We start from the raw sequence: 24273 nt of genomic DNA, 5'->3' as shown, positions 1-24273 counted from the left end.
ATTTGCAGAACTGAGTCAATTAAATCAAAGAAGTGTGTCTCTGATAGGCGTTACAACACTTCACAATTTGGACTTTAATTGAGTGTAACTTCATGATCATACCTACCTTATGACCTTTTCAGTATTCATTTACAAGATGCTTTAGCACCTATGATAAATTTTTATTTGTATTATATGGTGCTGAAGGTTGGAACTACAATGACTACTGCCTGGAATTTAATGTCAACTGGGAATTGAAGCAGTTAAAGATGCTTATACAGTTTGCTTTAATGAATGCAGAAATGCAGTATTACAAAGAAAAAGTAACTAAAAGGTTAGTTGACCAAGCAGTGTGAAATTGAGATAAGCAACCACCTCCTAATTAGAAATTGAGAAAGACTGCATTTCTAGGGTTTGGCTAATGCGACCCATATGTTCTCTTTTTTCTTTTGCTTTTTTTGCCTCCCTGGAAGCATGTGGGAAATGAGAAACCAGCCTGGTCTTCAATGGTTTGCTTTGTGCTTCTTTATTATGGTCAGTCACAGCAGCTGAGCAATGAATGTGTCACTTTAAGAAGAAAATCTTCTTAACCTTGAAGGGATGAATCAGGTGTGAAATGCTCTATTTGATACATTCAGAGGGATCCTTTTGTAGATTAATGCTTTAAAATTGAAAAAATGTTTTATATACTGAAGTCTGACTCAGACCCTCGTTCAAAAACATCTACAAACATCACCTCTTGTTCCTTAGGAGAAACAAAATTATTTACCATGATTTTCTAAAATAAAAATAGATAACGTTCAAAATAAATCAGTATAATGAGGTGTTCTTTAATTGATCCTCCTCATAAGGGCTACTGGAGGCATTATTGTTTCTAGCAACAAGCATTTGTATATAATTTTGTTACTGAATATATTCCTACGTGTTTGAATGAGAAATCCTATCACACATGGCTACTCTGCAGCAATTTTTATTATGATAATAGATAGGAGGTGAGGATAATTATAAGTATCAGCTGGTTAGGAAGGAGTAAATTTTTAAAATGCAAAAATCAGCAGTAACACTAAGCTTGCTTTGAGCCTCTGCCCTCTCAAGCCCTATCTCTAAGGGAGATAAAATAATGAAAAATACTTGGCTAAACTGCTGGCAAAACTCTTATTGTTTGTACCACTCTTGGAAAAGACTCTTGGGACTAGCAGTGGAATCCTTGCCATTGATTGGCTGGTTAAATAGGGGACTATTAGCTTCAGACAGGCTAGATTGATTATACAGCAGCAGCAGGAGCTGAGACTCAGAGCTGAGCGAGCGTCAGGGTGAAAAGGAAAGAGAGAGAGAGAAAAAAAAAAAAAAAAGAAGGAGAGAGAGAGAGGAACGCAAGGTGGGGAGGAAGCCAGTGCACGTTCCATAGCATCACTATGTGACTGCTTGTGCCGGATAATCTTGCTCTGTAGCTCCCTCAGTGAACAACTTACTGAGGTGCCTTTCTTTTCACATGTCAGCTCTGAGCTCCAGCAAGAAATAACAGACTTCACCTTGGAATAGCTCATCTTACTCCCGCATCATTAAAGCAGATTTTGAGAAGAAAACAAAAATCAAGTTCCCTTTCCAGTTCCACTTTCTTCCAGCATTGAACAGGAACGGTTTCACACTCCAGGTAAAGAAATTCAATTTTTATCTCTGTATTTCTTTTTAATTATTCACAGCAAAATACCTCATAGCTTTGCATGTTTTTAAAACTGAGTTTGCAGTGATGCATTAAAGGAAATTCTATACACAAGTATGTTGATTTAGAAAGATGGAAATGAATACTGTGTTTATATTAATATATTTGCTTTTAAAAAAAATCTCCAGGTACAGATTTTTTTCAAAAATAAGATCACTACATTATAAGTTTCTGTAGCAGATACTCCACATAAAGAAGAAAAATAAGCCAAGTTTACATTACAAAGTACATTGTTTGGGACAAGCTTACAATATGTTTATAAATATTGTTTTTAGCTATTAAGCAACTTTGGTAAATAATAGCATATAAAGAGAGCACAATTAATGTTATCTATCAATTATTATATTTTCTGCAGACATAGATACTATCATGCTTTTCAGTGATTGCTAGTGGGTTTTTTTTTTTTCTAAATATGTCTTTTGATTGCAGTTTTAACTCTTCAATACAAACACAATATTTCTTAAATGATGTGACATTAGAGTGCCCTCTTATTGTGGCTATTGATGGTCAGCATTTGTGCTTAAGAAAGTATTGAGCTAAGGCAAAGAAATATGATTCTGGAGATGTTTAGCTACTTTAGAGTTCATTACTTACCTGCAGTAGCATCAGTTAATGTTTTGCATGACAGTGATGCTACGTGCCGGTTAAGCATCTGTGAATATATGGGAACTTCGCACATATTATATCCTCTGCTGGGAAGAATAGAGTTTTTTAAATGATATCTGAGGAGATTGATGGGTTGGACTAGAAATAATGAGCTGGGGCAATGCAGTCCTGATGTATTTGATTGACCTCAGTTTTATAGGTCACAGATATCAACTGCTAAGGAGAAAACATTGTGACAGAAAGGACTTATTTAATGCTTACTGGAACTGGAATGGTTTGTGACATTTTATGTCAATTTATTTGCTTTTGGATTAATTAAGAGATATTTTACCCTGATAATTGCTCTAACTGTCCTTTTGAGTGATGTTTCCTGAGTCACTCCTCTTATCAAAGAACAAACTGCTTTCTGTGATAAGTCAGCAAAACTTTTTAATATGTTGTTCAGTGTTTCAAACAAGAACATGATTGCCAACCTTAGTGGTAGCCAATATGTCTGAATTTAGAATTAATACATACTCTAAATAGTTGCTTTTGTGTGTTTTATTCACCCTTATTTGTATTTTAATTAAAAATGCATGTTTGAAAAACACTATTTTTCATGACGTTCGTTTTGTTTTCTAAATGCAAGATGATATTTAGATGGTTCCTAATAATGCAAGTATTATTACAGCTACCTTGGTATTCTATTGATATAATCACATCAGAAGTGAATAACTGAATTGTTGGTATAAATTTTGGAAAGTACAGTTGATCTTAGGAAATAGAGATACGTATTTGAGAATAGTGATGTTTTTGTTTTTAAGTTAAGTCATTTGTTTAAAAAAAGTGTGTGTGTGTGTGTGTGTATACATATACATATATTTAAGTAATATATTTGGGCAACAAATGCCAAACCATTAACTGAGAGTGGTGACTGGCACAGTAAACCATATATTTATGTATACTGTTGCAGTATAATGCCAAATTCCCACACAGAATTTGTTTTAAATCTATTATAACCTTGTTTAGTTGTTTTGCTTATAATGGTAAGATTGCTTTTAATAATTGTATTCAAAATTATATTTTAATAATTCCATTTTATTTATGCAAATAATCTGACATCTCATTCATGGATGTAACTTTGTTTTAACTAATTCTTCTACTCATTTTTAAGTTTAATGTACAAAATTACTTTAAATTTTATAATTTTTGTTGCAACAACCTTAAGTATCCAAGTTGTTTTATACAGTTCAGTTTCCTCCTGGTACTTACTTATGGGCCATATTGACTTATATGCAATTTAAAAAATAAAAATAAAAACGTAATTCTAATTGCATTGTGTATGTTTTTATGAGACCATTAAATTTCTAGCATAAGTAGATGTAACATCAATGCTAAATTTTTTTTTCTGTGAATAGGCATATTCTTCTTTCAAAAATACTTTTAAAGTAATTTCTTAGCACTGTATGCTTCTTGCACTAGGACATTCTTCTTAGCTTATACTCAATATTACTTTGATTCCCTTTTTTGTTTTCTTACAAATTCTGTAATTTCTCCGGTAAGAAATTTGATTTCCCCTGTTATTAACAGGAAATGTTCAATGATTGGAAAAAAGAAAGTGTTTTTAAAAAACATTTCACACTTTCCAACTGTGTAATGAATATGTCTCCTGAGTTCCAGATCAGTGCTTCTCCGCAAACATAATTGAGGGAGACAGGTGTGCTAGGAGTCACATATGTAAGCATCACCCTCAGTCTGAAATCTAACAGCTTACTTCGCCAGTTCATTTTAGGGTTTCACACTGTTGTTTGCATTGTTGAGAGAGCTCTAGTTGACCTTTTATTCAACTGTCCATTCGCTTCCATAGCATCAGATATCTTTCCTGATTACTCATTTTAGCCATTGTTAAACAAGAATTGAGAAAGTACAACCTCTTCTGTTTTTATAGATATCTGAGCCATTAGGGGGCTCTTTCTTCCTGTGTTATACTCATCAAACCACTGAAAGAGGTTATAGAGCTTTCTTGAAGTGTTTTCCCTGTTTTTATAATGTGAATACTTTTAAAAGTAGCTTTATTCTTATCCCCACACAAAGAAACATTTAAGATCAATACGAAGTCTTTATTTTCACAGGAAAATGACATATATCCTATGATTTTCAAACTTACTGTCTTTAAAATATTCTTGTATATAAAAATGGCTTGAAATATTAATATGACCTATTTTAGGCAAATGTAAAGATAATACATTACACAAACAGTATCATAAGAAATATAAAAATAAGGCCAAACCTGAGGGAAGAAACATTCTTTACATGATCTCCACATCTCTAGGGACAGCACAGAAACTCAATGACTCTGTGGCTTCCATGCAGTTTGGTTTCAGGAGAAGAGATCAGCAGGCAGCTAAAAAGAGAATATTACCTTTTTTTCTTTTCTTTTACAAAAATAGGCACGGAAGAATTGAAGATAAAAGAATGTTTTACTATCCACACAGGCATAGAAAATGCATTTTTAAATTCCAGAAGATACTGTATGCTGGCATTATATAAAGTTGTCATTATATACACAGAGGTTCATGGGAGGGCTTATTATGGGAAGAAAAGATATTTCCCTTATCACTTTTGAAAGCTATGTATATTGAATTGCACTGTAGACTTTCTTAGTAAGTGGAAACACATTCATCCCATCTCTACAGCAGCTGGAGATCTTCTCTTACTGCGGGATTTGTTTGGGTGTGATGCAGCATTTAATAATGAGTCTATAAACAGGCAACTTACCTAGTCAGTCTAAGCTTTTTTCAAATAATGCTAGCTCATGGAAAGAGAAAGAAGTGACATACACAATGTGAGTGACATTTCTTTTGAGAAGTGAGAGAAAAGGAGGAATTCTAAGCAATGAATCGTGGAATTCAATCATTTATTGAATAGCTCCTTGACTTATCAGTGTAGAAAAGCAGTTGCTCAAATAAAATGGAAATGTGAAAATGGTAACGATATCTCCTTTACTGGTGTTTTCAGAGTAAATATATAGGATTTTTTTTTCTCTGTTTGAAAACTTACATACCCTGAAAATTGTGAATTTTGAATGCAACTAGCATATACAATACACAAAGTTCTGTGAAAATCATTCCACATCTACTGGTGTATGATGTAATGCTCTTCTTTTTCACAAAATTAGATTTTGATAATATTAACTATTAAGCAATGTGACTTGAGTGAGAATTCCAATGCTATGTTTTTGATGCAAACCATACATAAAAATGTATTAAGGACTTTAATGTCTTCTAAAAAGAGATTATCTTTTATATTAAAGTAGCACAGAAATGGAGATGGGTTAAAATTGAAAATAAGACAAATAAATGAAAATGCAACAACTGTATAGAAACTTTTGTATGTCGCAAAATTTGGGCAAGAACCAAGAGACAATCGTAACAATGATAGGGATATATTCATGTTCTCTATTTAATGATAAAGATGTAGAGGTATCACAGTCATGCAATATTTCTATATTCTATATTCAATATTCAATATTTCTCACAGAGTATGAGGAAAATTCTCTCTAGAGATGTGGGAAGCAGAAAAATGAGTAACTGAAATGGGTAATTTTTAATGTAATAGGTTGATATCAGGCTTTATAAGGAAACAAGAGGACTCATGTCTATTGGGTTTAATCTAATGGATTTAGATGATGTTAATAATTTGAAAGTATATGTCAGTTTCTATTTGCTCTCTTGTTGTTATGATCAATGAACTGAATTGTTTTCTCTACGAAGTTACTCCTTGGCCTATTTGTCTTTGTGAAACTATGTGTGCATATGATTGGAAGAGAATGTGTGTGTATATCTGGGTATAGTTGTTTTTATAAAGTCTGAGTAACATAGAAATAGAATCACCTGTACTGTGTACCATGATTTGTGTACTGTAACTTTCATTTATTTTCTCAAAGTATCCTCTCTATATTCGATCCTTCCTCCAACTCCAACACACACACACACACACACACACACGGTGGGCGGGGTGGCGGGATGAGAGAGAGAGAGAAAGAGAAAGAGAGAGAGAGAGAGAAAGGCACTGCCATTATATCTGGTTATTTTACATTTAAATTTGCTTAGATATGACTTCAGATAGGTCAGATAGGTCCGTAGGATGCCTCTTCTGTTGCATTATTTCCTGTTCATTAGGACTCTGTCTTGAGTCATGTACCTTCATCCTTGAGCCAGACCTGCTGTTTACTAAACTGCAGTCACTCTAACTTGTGAATGAGAGGATTTTGGCCCAAGTTACTGAGAATAGAGGAAGATAAAGAATCAGATTAGAACATGATTTTATTAATCATAATATGAATAAGGTGTAAAAGAGAGTGAGTGTTTTTACCTGTCTACCAGATATACTAATATCACTTATAGGTTAAAAGTTATCCATTCTCACCTATCCTTGGCAGAAATAAAATGAGAGAAGATCCAGTAGTGAGGCATTATGTATAGCTAACATTGTTTTATGGCAGGCAAAGCAAATGGGTTTCAAACATCTATGGCACACAATTTATTTTTTTAATAAACAGACTTTATTTTCAAATCAATTTCAGCTTCACAAAAAATGATGGAAAAGAAGAGGGTTCCTATGTACCAGTCATCCTCCCATCTCTGCCAGTTTTCCTTATGATTAACATCTTGCATTAGTGTGGTATATTTGTTACAATGGAAGAACCATTATTGATTCACGTTATTAACTTAACTTCATAGTTTATATTAGAGTTGACTCTCTGTAATATATATTACATAAATTTTGACAAACGTATAATGAGATATATCCACGTTTATAGTATCAGACAGAACAGTTTCACTGCCGTTCAATTCTCCTGTGCACCACCTAGTCATGCCTTCCTCAATTCCTTCTCCATAACACCTGACAAGCACTGATCTTTTAATATATCTATAGTTTTGTCTCTCAGAATGTCATGTAGTTGGAATATGGTAGGTAGGTTTTGCTGATTTGCTTTTCTTTATCAACATGCATTTAAAGTTCTTCAATATCTTTTTATGGTTTGAGGGCTCATTTCGTTTCATTGCTGAATATTGTTCTCTATTGTATGGATGAGCCACAGTTTCTTTATTCATTCATCCACTGAAGGCCCTCTTGGTTGCTACCAACTTTTGACAATCATAAATAAAGCTGCTATAAGCATTAATCTTCAGTCTTTTGTATATATGTAAGTTTTCAGCTCATTTGGGTAAATACCAATGAGCGTGATTTCTAGATCATATGGTAAGAGTTTTTTGTTGTTGTTGTTGTTGTTGTTTTGACATTGAGTCTTGCTCTGTTGCCCAGACTGGAGTGCAGTGGTGCAACCTTGGCTCACTGCAACCTCCACCTCCCAGGTTCAAGCAATTCTTCTACCTCAGCCTCCCAAGGAGCTGGGATTATACCATGACCAGCTAATTTATTTTTTTTTTTTACATGCTTTAAATTCTAGGGTACATGTACACAACATGCGGGTTTGTTACATATGTATACATGTGCTATGTTTGTGTCGTGCAACTATTAACTCATCATTTACATTAGGTATATCTCCTAATGCCATCCGTTACCCCTCCCCCCTCCCCACAATAGAACCCGGTGTGTGATGTTCCCCTTCCTGTGTCCAGGTGATCTCACTGTTCAATTCCCACCTATGAGTGAGAACATGCGTGCGTGTTTGGTTTTCTGTTCTTGCAATAGTTTGCTGAGAATGATGGTTTCCAGCTGCATCTATGTCCCTACAAAGGACACGAACTCATCCTTTTTTATGGCTGCATAGTATTTCATGGTGCATATGTGCCACGTTTTCTTAATCCAGTCTGTCACTGATGGACATTTGGGTTGATTCCAAATCTTTACTATTGTGAATAGTGCTACAATAAACATAAATGTGTCCAGTCTTTATAGCAGCATGATTTATAATCCTTTGGGTATATACCTAGTAATGAGATGGCTGTATTTTCAGTAGAGATGGGGTTTCCACATGTTGACCAGGCTGGTCTCGAACTCTTGACCCCGTGATCCTTGGCCTACCAAAGAGCTGGGATCACAGGTACGAGCCACCGCGCCTGGCTGAGTATGTTTATTTGAAGGAATAATTCAAAATATTGGCTTGGAGTACAAGCTATATAAATGATTTTGAAAATGTTTTAATGTCTCTGACTTTCTTTTCCCCTCCATTCCCCTTTTCTTTTCATTTAAAATGGAGGGCAATGTAGTTGGTTAAAGTCTCATGTTCTAATATTACAGGAAGGTGGGTATGTACACGACTTGTAGCCATCCCACTTAACTGCTCTGCAGCTGTTTTCCTGCCTACTCATTGAAAGCAGCATGCAGTTATAGTATAATAGGTGGGTTAATGTGTATAAGCCCCTTCAAAATAGAAAGTGTTAGAGATGAATATGGGTGCATTATGCAGTGAATATGATTAGATATCCCTTAGAAACAAAATGTAAAGTACTTGGTGAGAGAAAGCTCTTTAAGGAAGAAAATCCAAATTTGAGATTTGCTTATGCCCCCCTTTGGTGCATTTATTTGAATTTAAAAGATGTTAATATTGGAGGAAAGGATTGCACTAGCTTGCTCACAAACTAATTACATTTTGGAAGGACTCTTGAAACAATACACAGACAAATGAGTGTACGAAGCATAAATAAGACCACCAGTTTCTCAAGATGTTTAGTGGTCCTCAAAGGAATAGATAGGAATTGTGTTTAAAATGCCATAATTTTCTGTCAGTTGCCATCTCTGTCTCTGCATGTGGATATGTATGTTAGCATATTTTTTTCTAGTGAATTAATTTATATTCTGAAATGCCCACTCTTGACATTCATTTAATAATTTATGTTTGCTTTTAATATTCTTTTTCATAAAGTTTATTTGTTGGGTGGCAGAGGTACTTAGGGTATCATTCCTGCCACCTAATTATTGAGTACTTCTGTCATAAATCAATATATTTAACTCCTTGACTTGAACTCAAAAACTAACCAATGTATTGTCAAAAACATTACTCAATAAAGCTTTCCTTCACTCTAAATGAGAACAGAACATTTTCACCCATCGCAGCAACATTATCACTGAGAATGCTAAAGATTTTCCAGGAGGAATTTTTGAAGCCCAATTATAAAATTCCTTTGATAGAGGGAAAAAGAGAGTAGGTCATTGGGTTTCAAATCCAGGTCCTTCTGTCTCTCAAGCTCATTTTCTTTAACACTGTGTTAAATTGCCACATTCATTCCAGAACCTTAGAGAAGGCTTTTAACATTTGTCAGCCTGTGTTTGTCGTCTTTATAATAATGGCATATACCTTAGAGGGCTAATCTACAGGTTCAATGAGGTTCTAGAGGTAAAAAGCTTAGAAGAGTGACTGACAAAAATCACAGACATATGAACAACAGCAGGACTCATATTTACACTCAGTGCTTCTAAATTCACAGTTCTTGAAAATGTGATCTAAACTATCTTCTTCCTAACCTTCATTCAACCATCCAAGAAATATTTGCTGAACACATCCTAGATATGACATTTTATTCTTAATTATTCAAGTGGCTGCAAAGATAAATAAAAACAGATTAGGCGGCCGGGCGCGGTGGGTCAAGCCTGTAATCCCAGCACTATGAGAGGCCGAGGCGGGCGGATCACGAGGTCAGGAAATCGAGACCATCCTGGCTAACACGGTGAAACCCCGTCTCTACTAAAAAAATACAAAAAACTAGCCGGGCGAGGTGGCGGGCGCCTGTGGTCCCAGCTACTCGAGAGGCTGAGGCAGGAGAATGGCGCGAACCCGGAAGGCAGAGCTTGCAGTGAGCTGAGATCGGGCCACTGTTTCAAAAAACAAACAAACAAACAAAAAACAAAACCAAAAACAGATTAGGCATTCTCCATCTAGTAAACAAGGAAGAAAACTGTCCCAGTCATTAAACTGTTGTCTTTTGTGTTTAAATGTGCCACTCTCTTCTATGATGCTGGACTGGGACTGAGGCTCTTGAAAGAATATTTCTCCTTTTCCAGCTTGCTACTCATTAGGATCTGCCAAGAGAGTACCATATAGAGTTGCAAAGCAGGATGGAAAAAAAAGCACCTTCCCCTTTCTTTTCTGTTTGCTTCCCTTGTCAGCCTGACCTCATAATACGCTTCACCTCCACAGCAGTGGGTAATTCCAGAAGCAGTTGCTTCTGGTTTCCAGCTGTTGCTAGTATTCCTAAAACTAGCCTCACTGTGCCACCTCACTGGTTACAGCACCAGCAGGCACTGCTTATTCCATTGCTCCATGGGGCTCCTTCTCCATCTTTTAGGTTCTCATATTCTCAATAAGTAGCTGTCATTGGGAAAACAAAATATTTCAAAGTCGTTTGTTAAAAAAAAAAAAAGGTGAAAAATGTACTTCAACATGGAGAGTGTAAATTGAAAGTTTATGTCACTTTCTAAAAAGTATTTATTTGAATCTAAAAGATCATAGAAACAGAACCAAGGAAGTCTCTTTTGTTCTCCCAGCCCTAGGGATGGTGGCTGCTTCCAACATTTAAAATATGTGCTACCTCGCTGTTTCCTCCTTTATTTTCAGTCTTTCAAGATATGTATTAAATATTCTGTTGAAATAACTGCTGTGCTTTCTGTTTGCCTGACTCAATCCTGACTGAATAAAGAGTTCATGCTTGAAGTGAATAAAGGAAAGTTGATAACAGAAAATGGGTGGGTTACCAACATTGGGTCCAGGGACTTGCGTTGATCATGGCATTTGGCCTTGAATACAGTATTAAACAATTTGCTAATGGTAATTGGAGTACTAGTAATCTATAGTATGCAATCGCTTTTCCAATTTCTCAGATAGCCAACTAGGTTTATTTGTGGTATGGGCCTTCTAAAGCAAAGCTCGTGTAACCAAGTGGTAACTGCCTTTCACTCTTCGTTCATAATGGTGATTACAAGACTATAAGATGAAATCATCATTTTAATTGCATTTGATGGCTTACAGATAAAAAAAAAAAAGCAAACAAGCCAAAAAAATCACACACGTAAGCTCCTGGCTTTAAATCAAGAGAATCAGGCCAGGCGTGGTGGCTCACGCCTATTAATCCAAGCACTTTGGAAGACCGAGGCAGTCGGATCACGAAGTCAGGAGTTCGAGACCATCCTGGCCAACATGGTGAAACCCCATCTCTACTAAAAATACAAAAAAAAAAAAAAAAAATTAGCTGGGCATAGTGGCATGAACCTGTACTCCCAGCTACTTGGGAGGCTGAGGCAGGAGAATCGCATGAACCTGGAACATGGAGGTTGCAGTGAGCTGAGATTGTGCCACCGCACTTCAGTCTGGCGACAGAGCGAGACTCCATCTCAAAAAAAAAATCAAGAGAATCAGAAAACTTTTAAGGCATCTGCGTGGGTTGGGTTACACTGAGAAATTTGAAACACCTGAGTCTCTTGCCGGCAACAGAAGCCTCCTTCCTCTGCTTCCTCTGAGTATTGTAGCCTAGCCTTCTATTACTTGATGATCTGGAGTAAATCACCTGAGGTACTTGCCCTGCAAAGGTAGCCCATTTTCTTCCAGATTTAGTCATGCCCTTAGTTTCTCCTGACCTTACTAATTAGAGTCAGTGCTCAGCCTTTCCTAGAATATATATAAAATCTGGCCCAGGAGGAATTAGCTGGCACTTCAAAATATTTGCAAGATTTTGTTAATTGATGTCAGCAAAAATCAGGGAATTGTGTGAGGTACTAGATTTTAAGAGAATTAGATAAAAGATGACAAAATATAATATGGGACTGGGCCACATTCTTCAGTGTGGGTGTACCTACCAGAGATCTATATTTAATAGGTTTGCTTGCATACCTGAAAATAGCACTAAGGCCTTAGTTGGTTAGTTGAGCGAAAAGTGTGTTCAACAATGACCTACATTCTAGAAGGTTAAAATGCTGGAACTTTTTTTTTTTTATCATAACATAGAAGGAAGAATGCAAAGGCTCAGGAAGACAGGAATTTTGGAGCAGATTGATTATTTGCAGGCTCACTCCCCACTCTCTTTCACTTCTCTCCAACCTAGAGGTCTCAGAATATTCCACTCACAAAGGCAATAACAAATAAGTAAAGGTGAGAGTGTCAGAATATTTCAAGCACCAATTTAAACATTTTGTAGTGCCCTCCACAGCAGTCAAGGTGTGATGGTGGGAGATGCCACCATTGATATGGGCTTCCTGATATCAATGAAGATGGAGAGATTCCAGAAGAATAGAAGCCAAGGAGCAATGCTTAATTAACCACCACAGCTAAGATTTTGCACTTACCAGATAAGCAGCAGGAACTAAGCAGTAATCAGAATTTTACTTGCAAGGATCTTTGCTGTTAGCCAATTGATTATACTCTTTCTACTAAAATTTTACTGAGTATATACAACAACAACAACAACAACTTTCGGTCTATGGTCAGAAACCTGACTTGAGTTCCCATAATGAAAAATCATGGTCCCTTAACCAGTTCTCAAAACAAGGCCAGTTCACATATATCTGGAACAACTTAATTAACTGGGATGGTGGATTCCCTTGAGTAAAGAAGAGCTATTCTGCATCGGGGATACATTGTAAATTTCCTCCAAATCCTTCTTCAAAGGAACCTATGGTGACTCACTAGGGTGACCATACATGAAGGGGAAAAAATATTTCAATTTTTAAAATACACTCACTAGCTTTGAATTGGTACTAATTTCTGGTGACCCAAAATATACGGTGATCTCCCAAAGTGAGTGATTATGGTGGTCATGTGATATATAAAGTATTGCCCTACATTTAAATCATAATGAACTCAGTTATTTTGTTAAACTACATCATAATTCTTTCCTTACTTCCTGAAACTATACTTAATATAAGAATAATTGGCTAATGGCAATATCTTTCCATTAGATCTCTGACCCTTACAGTGAGAATATTATGGGATAAAGAACCAAATGGAAGCCTCACAAAATTTTCTTCCCTCTAAAATGGCAAAAGTAATGCAGCATTTATTTATTTATTTATTTATTTATTTATTTTGAGGCAGAGTCTCGCTCTCTTGCCCAGGCTGGAGTGCAGTGGCCAGATCTCAGCTCACTGCAAGCTCCGCCTCCTGGGTTCACGCCATTCTCCTGCCTCAGCCTCCCAAGTAACTGGGAGGGACTACAGGCGCCCACCACCTCGCCCGGCTAGTTTTTTGTATTTTTATTTTTTAGTAGAGACGGGGTTTCACTGTGTTAGTCAGGATGGTCTCGATTTCCTGACCTCATGATCCTCCCGTCTCGGCCTCCCAAAGTGCTGGGATTATAGGCTTGAGCCACCGTGCCCGGCCAATACAGCATTTAATTACTGCTAAAATGTTTATAAATGCAAGATGTTATGCAAAAGGGAAGAGACAATAAAGAAGAAATTCGCCTTGTTCATTGCTAAATATGAAAAGCGATTCCAGAGCACTTGATATTTGAGTTGTATTTAAAATGATGAATTGGGGAGGCGGAGGCAGGCAGATCACCTGAGGTCAGGAGTTTAAGACCAGCCTGGCCAACATGGTGAAACCCCATCTCTACTAAAAATACAAAAAATTAGCTTGGCATGGTGGCATGTGCCTGTAGTCCCAGCTACTCGGGAACCTGAGGCAGGAGAATTGCTTGAACCTGGGAGGTGGAGGTTGCAGTGAGCAGAGATTGTACCAATACACTCCAGCCTGGGTGACAGAGTGAAACTCCATCTAAAATAAATAAATAAATAAATAAATAAATAAATAAATGGTGATAATTATGCAAGAAATAATTGTGGGAAGAGGGAGGATATTAAGAATGATTATGGAGGGCTGTGAAAATTGCATGTTGTTCACCACGGCTTAAATGTAAAGTTGTTATGAGGAAGCAGGAGGTATGGGCCCTGGAGATATAGGTGAACCGATTGTGGAAGTATATAATTATTACTATGCTAAGGAAAATGCATGTTGTGAATGGTAAGTCTTTAATAGTTTTTAAATCATGGGGTAACATGATCTAATTTGATCAAAAGATAGAAGTAGGGTACTTAAACATTAATAGTCATAGATTAAACTTGCCATGGGTTCCTTCTATAACTAGAGGTTACTGTGGCAAATATATCACACATAGGCTTCTCTACTAGTTTATTTAATTTCAAATGTTAGCCTCAAGATCAGAGCCCCATTTTGTTTTGGCTAATAATATGAGTTTAAGGAGCTCTTTTGTGACTACTATGGTACTACAGGTAATGTAAATAAATGAGTTACCTAAGCAATAGAGCTCTCTAACATACCAGTTACTAATTTGTGCATACTAAGTACACTTTAGATTTGTCACAACCAGTTGTTTTGATTTGGGCCTGTGAATGGGTACTTGAACAGCAGCAGCAAAAGATTGTAAAACTCATAAACACTAATTTAAAAAGAAATTATTGACATTTAAGTAGTTTCCTTTCTAAATTTTATTTATTTAAAAAAAAACACAAAAAACAAGTTGAACTTATTGTCAACAATTTAATTTGGGAAGATTAAGAAGTCATTCTATTCCTGGCTATGCAAAAGTATAAAAGTGTATTCCTATTCTGTTAAGCTTAAAACTGTGCTTCAAAATGCTGATCACACAAGAAACAATTGTTTGTCTACATTTTAACTTGTAAATTTCAGACTTTTGCTATTGTGTTTAGATGATAGTTTCATTTATGAGCTCTCACATATGTCAAGATTTCTGTTGACACCAATATACTTTTTCTCACTCTGCCCCATCCTCTATTTTTCAAGCAAAGTAATTGAAAAATAAAAATATATTATTTGTTGCAGAGACATTTATGCTTTTTTTGCTGTCATGTTATAACTCCTAGAGTAATGATTAACTCAGTGTGAGTCAGATCTTACTGATACTTTTGGAGTTAATTTTTTCATGTATTATGGAAAAAGATGATCTAGGTTAGTTAGTTTACCATGCTAAAAAAAAAACCCTTACCTTCTAAAAGTATGATCTATATGCCAGTAGAATTGACATTAACTAGGAGCTTGTTAAAAATGATAGAAATACACCAGCATTAACTGAATCAGTATATACATTTTAACATTATCCTCAGGTAGTTCATAGCCATACTAAAGATGTAGAAGTGCTAAACAAACTTATTCTATGATTTAAACCTACTTGTTTTATCCATATTAAATATTATGCCTATGCCTTTCCATATTGTTTTAATTTTAAATTAAGAAAATTACTCAATAATGTTTTGTTCCACGACACTGTTTTAAATCTACAAATAAAAGAATAAAAGCACAATTTTTGTTTTTGTTTTTTTGGGGGAGAGGGGCTGGTCAAATACTACTGTTAGGGGAACAAAATAATTACAAGACAGTAATTACAGCATTTTTAATAATGATTATAAACTGTATTAGAATATAAAGTTCTAGTTAATTCTATTTAACATCATAATACTAAATGCAGATGAAACACATTTTTATCATATATAGTATTCAGATCAATTATTTTTTGGCAACCATGCCTTTATGTATATCATATTATTAAAATGTTTACTAACCCCATTCCACATTTTGCTTAGTAACATAGGTACATGAGATTGCCTTGAAATGTTTTCTCAAATATTCTCATATTCTGAGAAGATTCTTTAGGCATTATTGAACAATAATATCCTGTAATCCTTTGTGTGTAGTACTAAACTCATATTTCTCCTTGTCCCCAAGCAACTTTAAAACTCTTGATACTAATTTCTATTTCTATTTTCAAGAGTTTATTACATATATTAACTATCTTAAGTGAAAAATCAATTCCCACTAAATTATCTTACCCTTTGGATTTGTGAATGTACAAAGTAGGTCACCTATTTTCTTTTCTATTATAGATCTCTGGTTTTTGTGAGACTATGTCTATGAATTTTATAATTAAACTTTTCGAAATTTTTATTGTAATACCTTTGAATATTGCTGTAAAATTTATTGCATACACTTCTTGTTCATAATAGCCTATTTGATTTGGAACTTGTGAGGCAGCTCTTAGCATAATACCATAGAATTGTTATTTTCAAACACAAAATGCAGGATGTTATTTGTTTAGAACTTTTTGGAATTCTTTTAGATACTGAAATAAATTAATAATGAAGACATTATGAGGCTGAAAAAAATCAGTTTCATACATAATGTTCAATCATGAACTTGGAATTATTTCAACTAAGAAAACCATTTTTTATTGCATTTAGTTTTTTTAATCTTTTGAATAGACTTTATTTTTTAGAATTTACTCTTAGTGCTGTATATGCTATGGGTTTTGACAAATATATAATGGCATGTATTCACTATTATAGTATCATACAGAATAGTTGAGCTGCCCTAAAAAAAATCTTCTAGGCTTGACCTATTCATTTCTCCTTCCACCCTTACCCCTGGCAACTACTGATCTTTTTCTGACTACATAGTTTTGTCTTTTCCAGCATTTCTTATAATTGGAATCATACAATATCTAGCCTTGTCAGATTGGTTTCTTTCACTTAGTAAGATAAATTTAAGGTTGCTCCATGTCTTTTTGGTTTGATAGCTCATTTCTTTATAGCACGGAAAAATATTCCATTGTCCTCATGCACCACAACTTATTTTTCCACTCATCTATTGAAGGATATCTTGCTTCCTTACAAGGTTTGACAATTATGAATAATACTGCTATAAACATCCATGTGCAGTTTTTTGTGTGGATGTAAATTTTCAACTTATTTGGGTAAGTACCAAAGAACATGGCTCTAGATTGTAAGGTAAGATTTGCTTAGTTTTGTAAAAAACTGGCCAACTGTCTTCCAACGGGGCTATGCAATTTATGTCCCCCCCAGCAAAACATGAAAGTTTCTATTGCTTCACATCCTTGCCAGCATTCAATATTGTCAAAGTTCTGAATTTTGGCCATTCTAACACATGTATAGCAGTATCTCATTGTTTTAATTTGCATTTCTCTAATGATATATGATATGGAGCATTGTTTTATATTACTTTCTATCTATCTTCTTTGTTGAGACATCTGTTCATGTCTTTTGTGGATTTTTTTTCAGTTTGTTAATTTTCTTACTGCTGACTTTTAGGATGTATTGTGTATGTTGGATAATAGTCCTTTTTGAAATATGTCTTTTGAAAATATTCTCTTGCAGTCTGTGGCTTGTCTTCTCATTCTCATAATATTACATGTAACTTAAGAATTTAGTCTTTAATTCATTCACCTACTTAACAAACATTTGTTATGTACCTATGACAACAATAAAGCATAATTTCCAATTCACCCTACACTTAGTCAAGTAGAAGAGAGACTTAAACCAGCTCTAAATAGAAGAGTTGTCATGAAAGTCAAGCTATTTCTAACTAGGAGAAGCTGATAATACTACTTCGGAGAAGCAGCTGATATCAGCTGAGATTTCTCCACTCTGAATTTCTCTGCTCTTGAATTACCTTTGAGTCTTAATGGATTTGTGAATGTGTGTGTGTGTGTGTGTGTGTGTGTGTGTGTGTGTGTGTGTGTGTTGGGGGCCAGGGCAGGAGTTAAAGTCATTAGATGATTTCTGACATACTTTTTCAATTCTTAAATATTACATGCTACTTTATCACAGTTTTATTTGGCTTGAAATTTTCATCGACATGTATTAAATCATTAAAAGTGTAATATAATTATGACTAACAAACTAGGTATCTGGAATTTGGGTTCTAAAAATACAGCACCCTCCATGACTGTTTAAAAGTCATGAAAGTCCATAGAAAGATACAGTATTCTAGGATAAGTCCCTTTAAAAATTATCCCTGTCAAAGAAGAAATTCAGAAATCTGTGACAGCACGGAAGCCTGATGGCAGAGAGTATGCTGATTCAGTTCTTGAATTTTCCATGACGACTTCTCACCTGCACTTAGCAGCTGTTTATTGCTTGGTTCACTGGAGCATATGATGCTGAACCAAACCATGGGTCAATAAAGTCATTTGCAATGATCTACCCTGTGAGTGAAAGAGATGATGAATCAACCAAAACTCCTTTAGGCAACAGACCTAGCAAGGAAATTTTACACTTTAGGTAGTAACATATAATCCAATGAATCAGCAGCCTGCACATCTCCCTAATTAATTTTACTACCTTTGGAGAAGGCATGCAACAAACTTTTAAATGCTTTTCTTGTTTAATAGGGATGTTAGTGGGTAGACATCAAACTATGTAGAAAACCTTTCAACCTTGACCTGTAGACACTTAGACAGTGATTTCTTGATTTTTATATGATCAGGTTTGAATTCAATATTAGCTTTAATATTCTTTCCATTTCTGTATATTTTTCTATTAGTTTAAAATGAAAACAAGGATTATAATTATTATAAAAATGGCATTACTAATTTTTATATCAATCAAATTGTAATAACAGCTGTTCTTTTTGAGAGCATACTAAGTGCCACGAGCCATGTGCTTTACATGTATTTAATTGCTGAAAATTTAGTACTTCTGGAACTGTTTAAAACAAGTGCTACATTATAGGCCATACTATTTTAAATAGATGTATGATATAATAACCACTTGCTATGCTTATGTTCGAATTGTAAGAATGACACTCATTATTGATTTACACCAGTTAAAATTGCAGTCCAGACAATGTGACCCCATACTAACTGCTTACGTGAGTCATTTGATTTAATCCTTGTATTGTTCCTGAGGAGGGAGTGTCATCACACTATTTGATGGGAGATGAATTGATTTTTACCAAGTAAGTTTCCAAGTTTGGGTGAAGAAATGTATAATAAGAATTTTATAGTTTTTCTCCTTGAAAATCTACCTGTCATGAAAATCTTAATTTTTTTCTTAAATTTACATTGGCAAATATTTTTGTGCTAAAAAACAACAGTGAGTCACTTTGGGGCCAATCAGAAGGAAGAAATGTTTGAGCCCTTTGTAGGAATTAATCTAGTCTGCCCATTTGCAATGGTTTTGGCTTTATATAAAGATTCATCAACTCAACAAGTATTTGTTCAGTGCCTACAGGTGACAACTGAGGTTTCCTTTTTCTCTATCAGAGTTGACTTTATTTGAAATCAACCCACTTTCCAAAATTTCAAGCAATGAGAAACCCAAAGCCTTCTCCATGTGTTCTGTGAATCCCTGGAAAAGCATCAGCTCATACAAAATCCCTTTCAGTTTATTGAAAAATCTTGCTGGCCCTCAAGTCTTTTTCTTCTGAATTGGGTGATTGTCAACCTAAACTTTACCTCTTTATGAGAACTATGTAACTCCTTCCCATATTTCCACAAACAAAATAAAAATGTGCCAGCATTCTCATCTGTCACTCTGTGTGGACAATAGGTTTGAATCCAGACTTGAGACTGAAGGGATGAATACATCATGCGAACACCACAAACTAAACATCAGGTAACTCCTGTCTATATTTTCGGCTACCAAACCACCAGAGATTTTACTCTGGCCCCTTCATTGCATGCAGTATCTGGGTTCATGCCAGTTCAGAGGACTCTCTTATCTCTTACTTTCTCTGTAATTTCTATATTTCACTCACTTTCGTAAGTTATTTAAATAAATGCCAAGTTCTTCTCACTTGGTAGTCTGGAGATACTAATCTTTTTTATACTCCTCTTCTCAAACTCCAGGATAACACTCAAAGGCTTTCTACAGGCCAAAATGCCTTCTCTATATGGAGATACACTTTCCTTAAGAGGCACTTCTCAGTGTGTGCATTTGTGTGTTATTATTATTTTTACCTCTTTGCCCTATTCTGTGTTGTAAATGCTCAAGTGTCAAATTATGACAATATAGAAAATGCGAAGTCTTCCAAGGAGTGGTCACCCTTCCTTTGTATTGAACAGCTCAAGTTGATAAAAACTGAATCAAAAAAGTTTGATTGTTATAGAATCATTTATATCAAGTTGAACTCTTTGTCTTTGTAGTTCCTATTCCTTGGTCATAGACATTTCTCTAGGTCCATGCATCAAATGTCTGTTTCCAAATATGATTTTCTCATTTGTTTGAACCATCTTTATGTGAACCTTCAAAATCCTAATTACTTGCCTTTAAACCTTTTTCCCTCGCTGGTGCTATTAAAATACCAAGGCCAGAACAGAAAACAATGATCCATATTTAGTTTTATCCGTGAAGGATAAGGGATGTAGGATTTCCCTATTTTGAAGTGTAACACTTCAAAGGAAGACATATACTGATTTCTTGTAACTACAAAGCAATTTATTGACAATGAAAATCCCTGATTGTTTCTCACATATGTGTTACTAATCTGTATCTCTTCCTCTGTGATTTTTTAATTTTTAATTTTTACTTGTTTTTTCCACTATTTTCATCTGACCACCATGTTTTCATGTAACCATATTGATATAAATTCGCATTCATGTTTTCTTTACTTTGTTTTCTCCAATCTCTCCAGGCAATTATTGGTTGAACTAGCATTGTTTTGTATTTCTTCACTCCTGAACTCTGTACTATTTTGATATTCCTTATAAAATGTCTTATTATATATGTGAAGCAGAAAATATTAACACATTTCTCAAAAAGTTGAAAATTAACATTTTTTATTTTTTGCCTGTTACTATCAGACATATGAACATACATACATAGTAAGTTCCTGAAATAATCTATTTAGTCTTTTGTATATTATAATTTGAGACTTTCAAAGAACATACTTATCCTCTAAAGCTTCAAAGAAATATGGTTATTTTCTCTTAAGAATAGGTTGTCCCATCCCCAAAGTACATTATGTATGTCAACCCCACTTTAAATTATGAGATAATATCTCCTGATATTCCCAAACAAGAATAATAAGAAAATGTTACCAATTACTTGAAATCATCATAGTTAGGAGAACAAAACCTCTGGCTATTTTAGAGGAAGAAACAAACATAATTTATATTAATCCTTCATTCGTAGATTAATTCTTCAAAAACCACTTACTTAACACCTTCTTAATTTTAAGCTAAAAAATTAGTCACTAAAGGGCTGGATGGAAGGGAGTGGGAAAATAATCCACTAATGTTTTGAAAGGGGCCAACATTTAATGGGAAAAAAGGTCTGTAAATATCTGGTGTCCTGAGTGCTGAGTGATGACTTATATGCTAGGGTTGTGTAAAGCAAGAGCCTGCTGCTGGAACACACAGGAATGAGCATCTGAAGAGAAGAGAATGGGCCCACTTGGGAAAGATGTCTAATGTAATAGAGTGAGTATTTGAATGAATACTCACTTCAATGAAAGAGTGAGTATTTGACCGGGGATGAGTATCTAGAATTGAGCATCTCAAAGTGATTGACCCATATCTTTGACCCCTTTGCAAAGTGATTGACTCTGGGTATCTTGCGGAAGCTATATTGCAACGGTCCCTTTAACACATTTGCCTCCTAACCAGAAAATGTCTTTTTAAATGGAAGGCCTTTTAGATCTGCTGAGCACTTTGATGGGTGGCTGCACATATTTGAGCCTGTAGCCTGTCAGGACAGCATGAGGCATGTTTAATTTCTCTTGAAACACTTTTCTTATTCCTCCACGGAAAGTGAGAAAATCAGACTTTTTCTTCAGCTATGCAATATTCTATTAGTGATATGTAGAACAATTGACAGTGGGAAAAGCATTTAGAAAATCACAAAGAGGCCGGGCGCGGTGGCTCAAGCCTGTAATCCCAGCACTTTGGGAGGCCGAGACGGGCGGATCACGAGGTCAGGAGATTGAGACCATCCTGACTAACACGGTGAAACCCCGTCTCTACTAAAAAATAAAAATACAAAAAACTAGCCGGGCGAGGTGGCGGGCGCCTGTAGTCCCAGCTACTCGGGAGGCTGAGGCCGGAGAATGGCGTGAACCCGGGAGGCGGAGCTTGCAGTGAACTGAGATCCGGCCACTGCACTCCAGCCTGGGCGACAGAGCGAGACTCCGTCTCAAAAAAAAAAAGAAAAAAGAAAATCACAAGGAACGAGGGACTTATTGCAATGTGGGGTGATAATGTAAAGGAAACCAAAGAGATATGGTGACTGTCTATTTTTTAGCTTTAAAAATTGAATGAATGCTAGTACTCTATGCAAGATTTACAAAGAAGGGAGGAACCATTTGAAAAGCAGTGAAGATAATGGATTTTGTCTAGAAAATTTCAGAATTTGAGACATGTGGGGGAGTGTAATTGTGAATGCAAAAGACTATTGGGATTTTTAAGAAGAACAAAGTAAAATAGGATGAGAAACAATATTAGAAAAGTAGAAGTACATTTAAAATAATCAGGGCCTGAAGTAAAAATAAATAATAAATAAATAATAAATAAATAAAAACGTGGGGGTGATTTGAAGGTCTGTCTCAGTTGTCTAATGCTTTGTAACAAATCAGTCCACAATCTGAGTGCTCAAAACAGTTAACTATCATTCTGTTATGTCTTAAAGATTCTGTGTGTCGGGAATTTAAGAAAAGCTTATCTTGGTGGTTCTGGCTTGCCGTAGCTTGGACTGCTGTAACAAAATACCATACATTGGGTGACTTAAACAACAGACTTTTTTTTTTCTCATAGTTCTGGAGACTGGGAAGCTGGAAGCTAGTTAAGCTGCTGGCAGATTTCATTCATGGTGAAGGCTCTCTTCCTGGCTGGTAGATCGCAATGCATGCTCACATGACTTAACTCTTTTCGTATGCGGAGAGATAGAGAGCTCTGGTTTCTCTTCCTTTTCTTTTAGGGAAACTAATCCCAAGACAAGACCACCTTTATGTCTTTATTTCAACTTAATTACCTCTCAAATACCTCAACTCCTAAATCCCAAAACACCGGGGGTTACGGCAACATGTAATGCAACATGTTAATTTCTGAGGGAGGCACTAACATTCAGACCATTGCTTGGCCTAAGATGTGTGATGCAGTTGGATCAAATGATGGCTGGAGCTGCAGCTGCTGAGAGATATCCTCACATATCTCTACCTTCATTTAATCTCAAGTTTCTCCATTAAATCTCTTCCCTGGGCAAGTTTGGTCGTCTTTACTGCTTCAGAACAGTAGAGGGCTTATCTGGTGGCATAGGGTTCTGGTGCAAGTGTTCCAACCCATAAGCTGTATATTATTTTTTATGACCTAACCTCAGAAGTCATCCCCTCTCACTACTGCAGGTTTCTATTGGTTACAAGCCTACCCAGATTAAAGTGAAAAGAATTAGATTCCACTTTTGACGGGAGAGTGGCAAAGTTCTTGGACAGCAAATAGAGTGAGAGAAACTATTGCCATCTTGGAAGTATGTTATGCAAAACATAAAAAAGTGATCCAATGTGTAATCATTGATGGAGATATAAAATATGGTGATTTCTAAAAATGTCATTAGATTTAGCCCTAGTGAGAAGCATTACAAAGTTGTGATAAAGGCAAAAGTAAGATTTCAACGATTTAAGAATTCAGTGGGAGGTGAGGAAATAGAGAAAAAGTATAACAATTCCATTCACAAATATTGAAGATAAAGAATAATAAGGTGTATTATCTAGAAGGTTAACCTTTACAAAGATTGACCTTTAATATGTGAGACTTGAACATGTTTGTATGCTGAAGGGAAATTATGACCCTTGGGTCAAATCTGGCCCATCGCCTATTTTTATGAATCAAGCTTTATTGGAACATGGCCACACATTCGAACTTCAACAACCAAATTGGGTAGCTGTGACCAAAACTGTCTGACTCATACCATCCAGAATACTGACTAGATATCTAGCACTTTACAGAATTTTTTTTTTCTAAGCCCTGAACTAGAATAGAAAATAGTAAAATATTACATTTGGAAAGATGGAAGCTACTAGGAGGAGTGAGATTCCTAAAGAGTTGAAAATTTGTAGAATCCTAATGTTAGTTCAAATTTTACCAACACGGTGACTGGTATGTAAGAGTAGGCACTGAAAATACTTATTAAATAATAAATGTATGAATAAGAACAATAGCTTTACTAAAAATTGAATCACTCTTGGGAGTAAAAGACAACACTCCTGA

The 24273-nt window shown here is 35.4% G+C and overlaps 1 protein-coding gene across 3 annotated transcripts in view; it reads left to right on the top strand.

Annotated features, from left to right (window-relative positions):
* Positions 1–1235: 1235 nt before the first annotated feature.
* CDH18 (cadherin 18) overlaps positions 1236–24273 on the top strand; it is a 1123324-nt gene continuing 1100286 nt past the window's right edge. For all 3 annotated transcript variants that reach the window (XM_025387876.1, XM_025387869.1, XM_025387867.1), the window contains exon 1: positions 1236–1633. The gene's annotated coding sequence lies outside the window, so the exon portion shown is untranslated. The remainder of the gene's footprint in view (positions 1634–24273) is intronic.

This window comes from Theropithecus gelada, chromosome 6, assembly GCF_003255815.1.
Source record: "Theropithecus gelada isolate Dixy chromosome 6, Tgel_1.0, whole genome shotgun sequence".
Lineage (NCBI taxonomy): Eukaryota > Metazoa > Chordata > Mammalia > Primates > Cercopithecidae > Theropithecus > Theropithecus gelada.
Note: the sequence above shows the minus strand (reverse complement) of the source record. Positions and strands in the feature narration are given on the sequence as shown.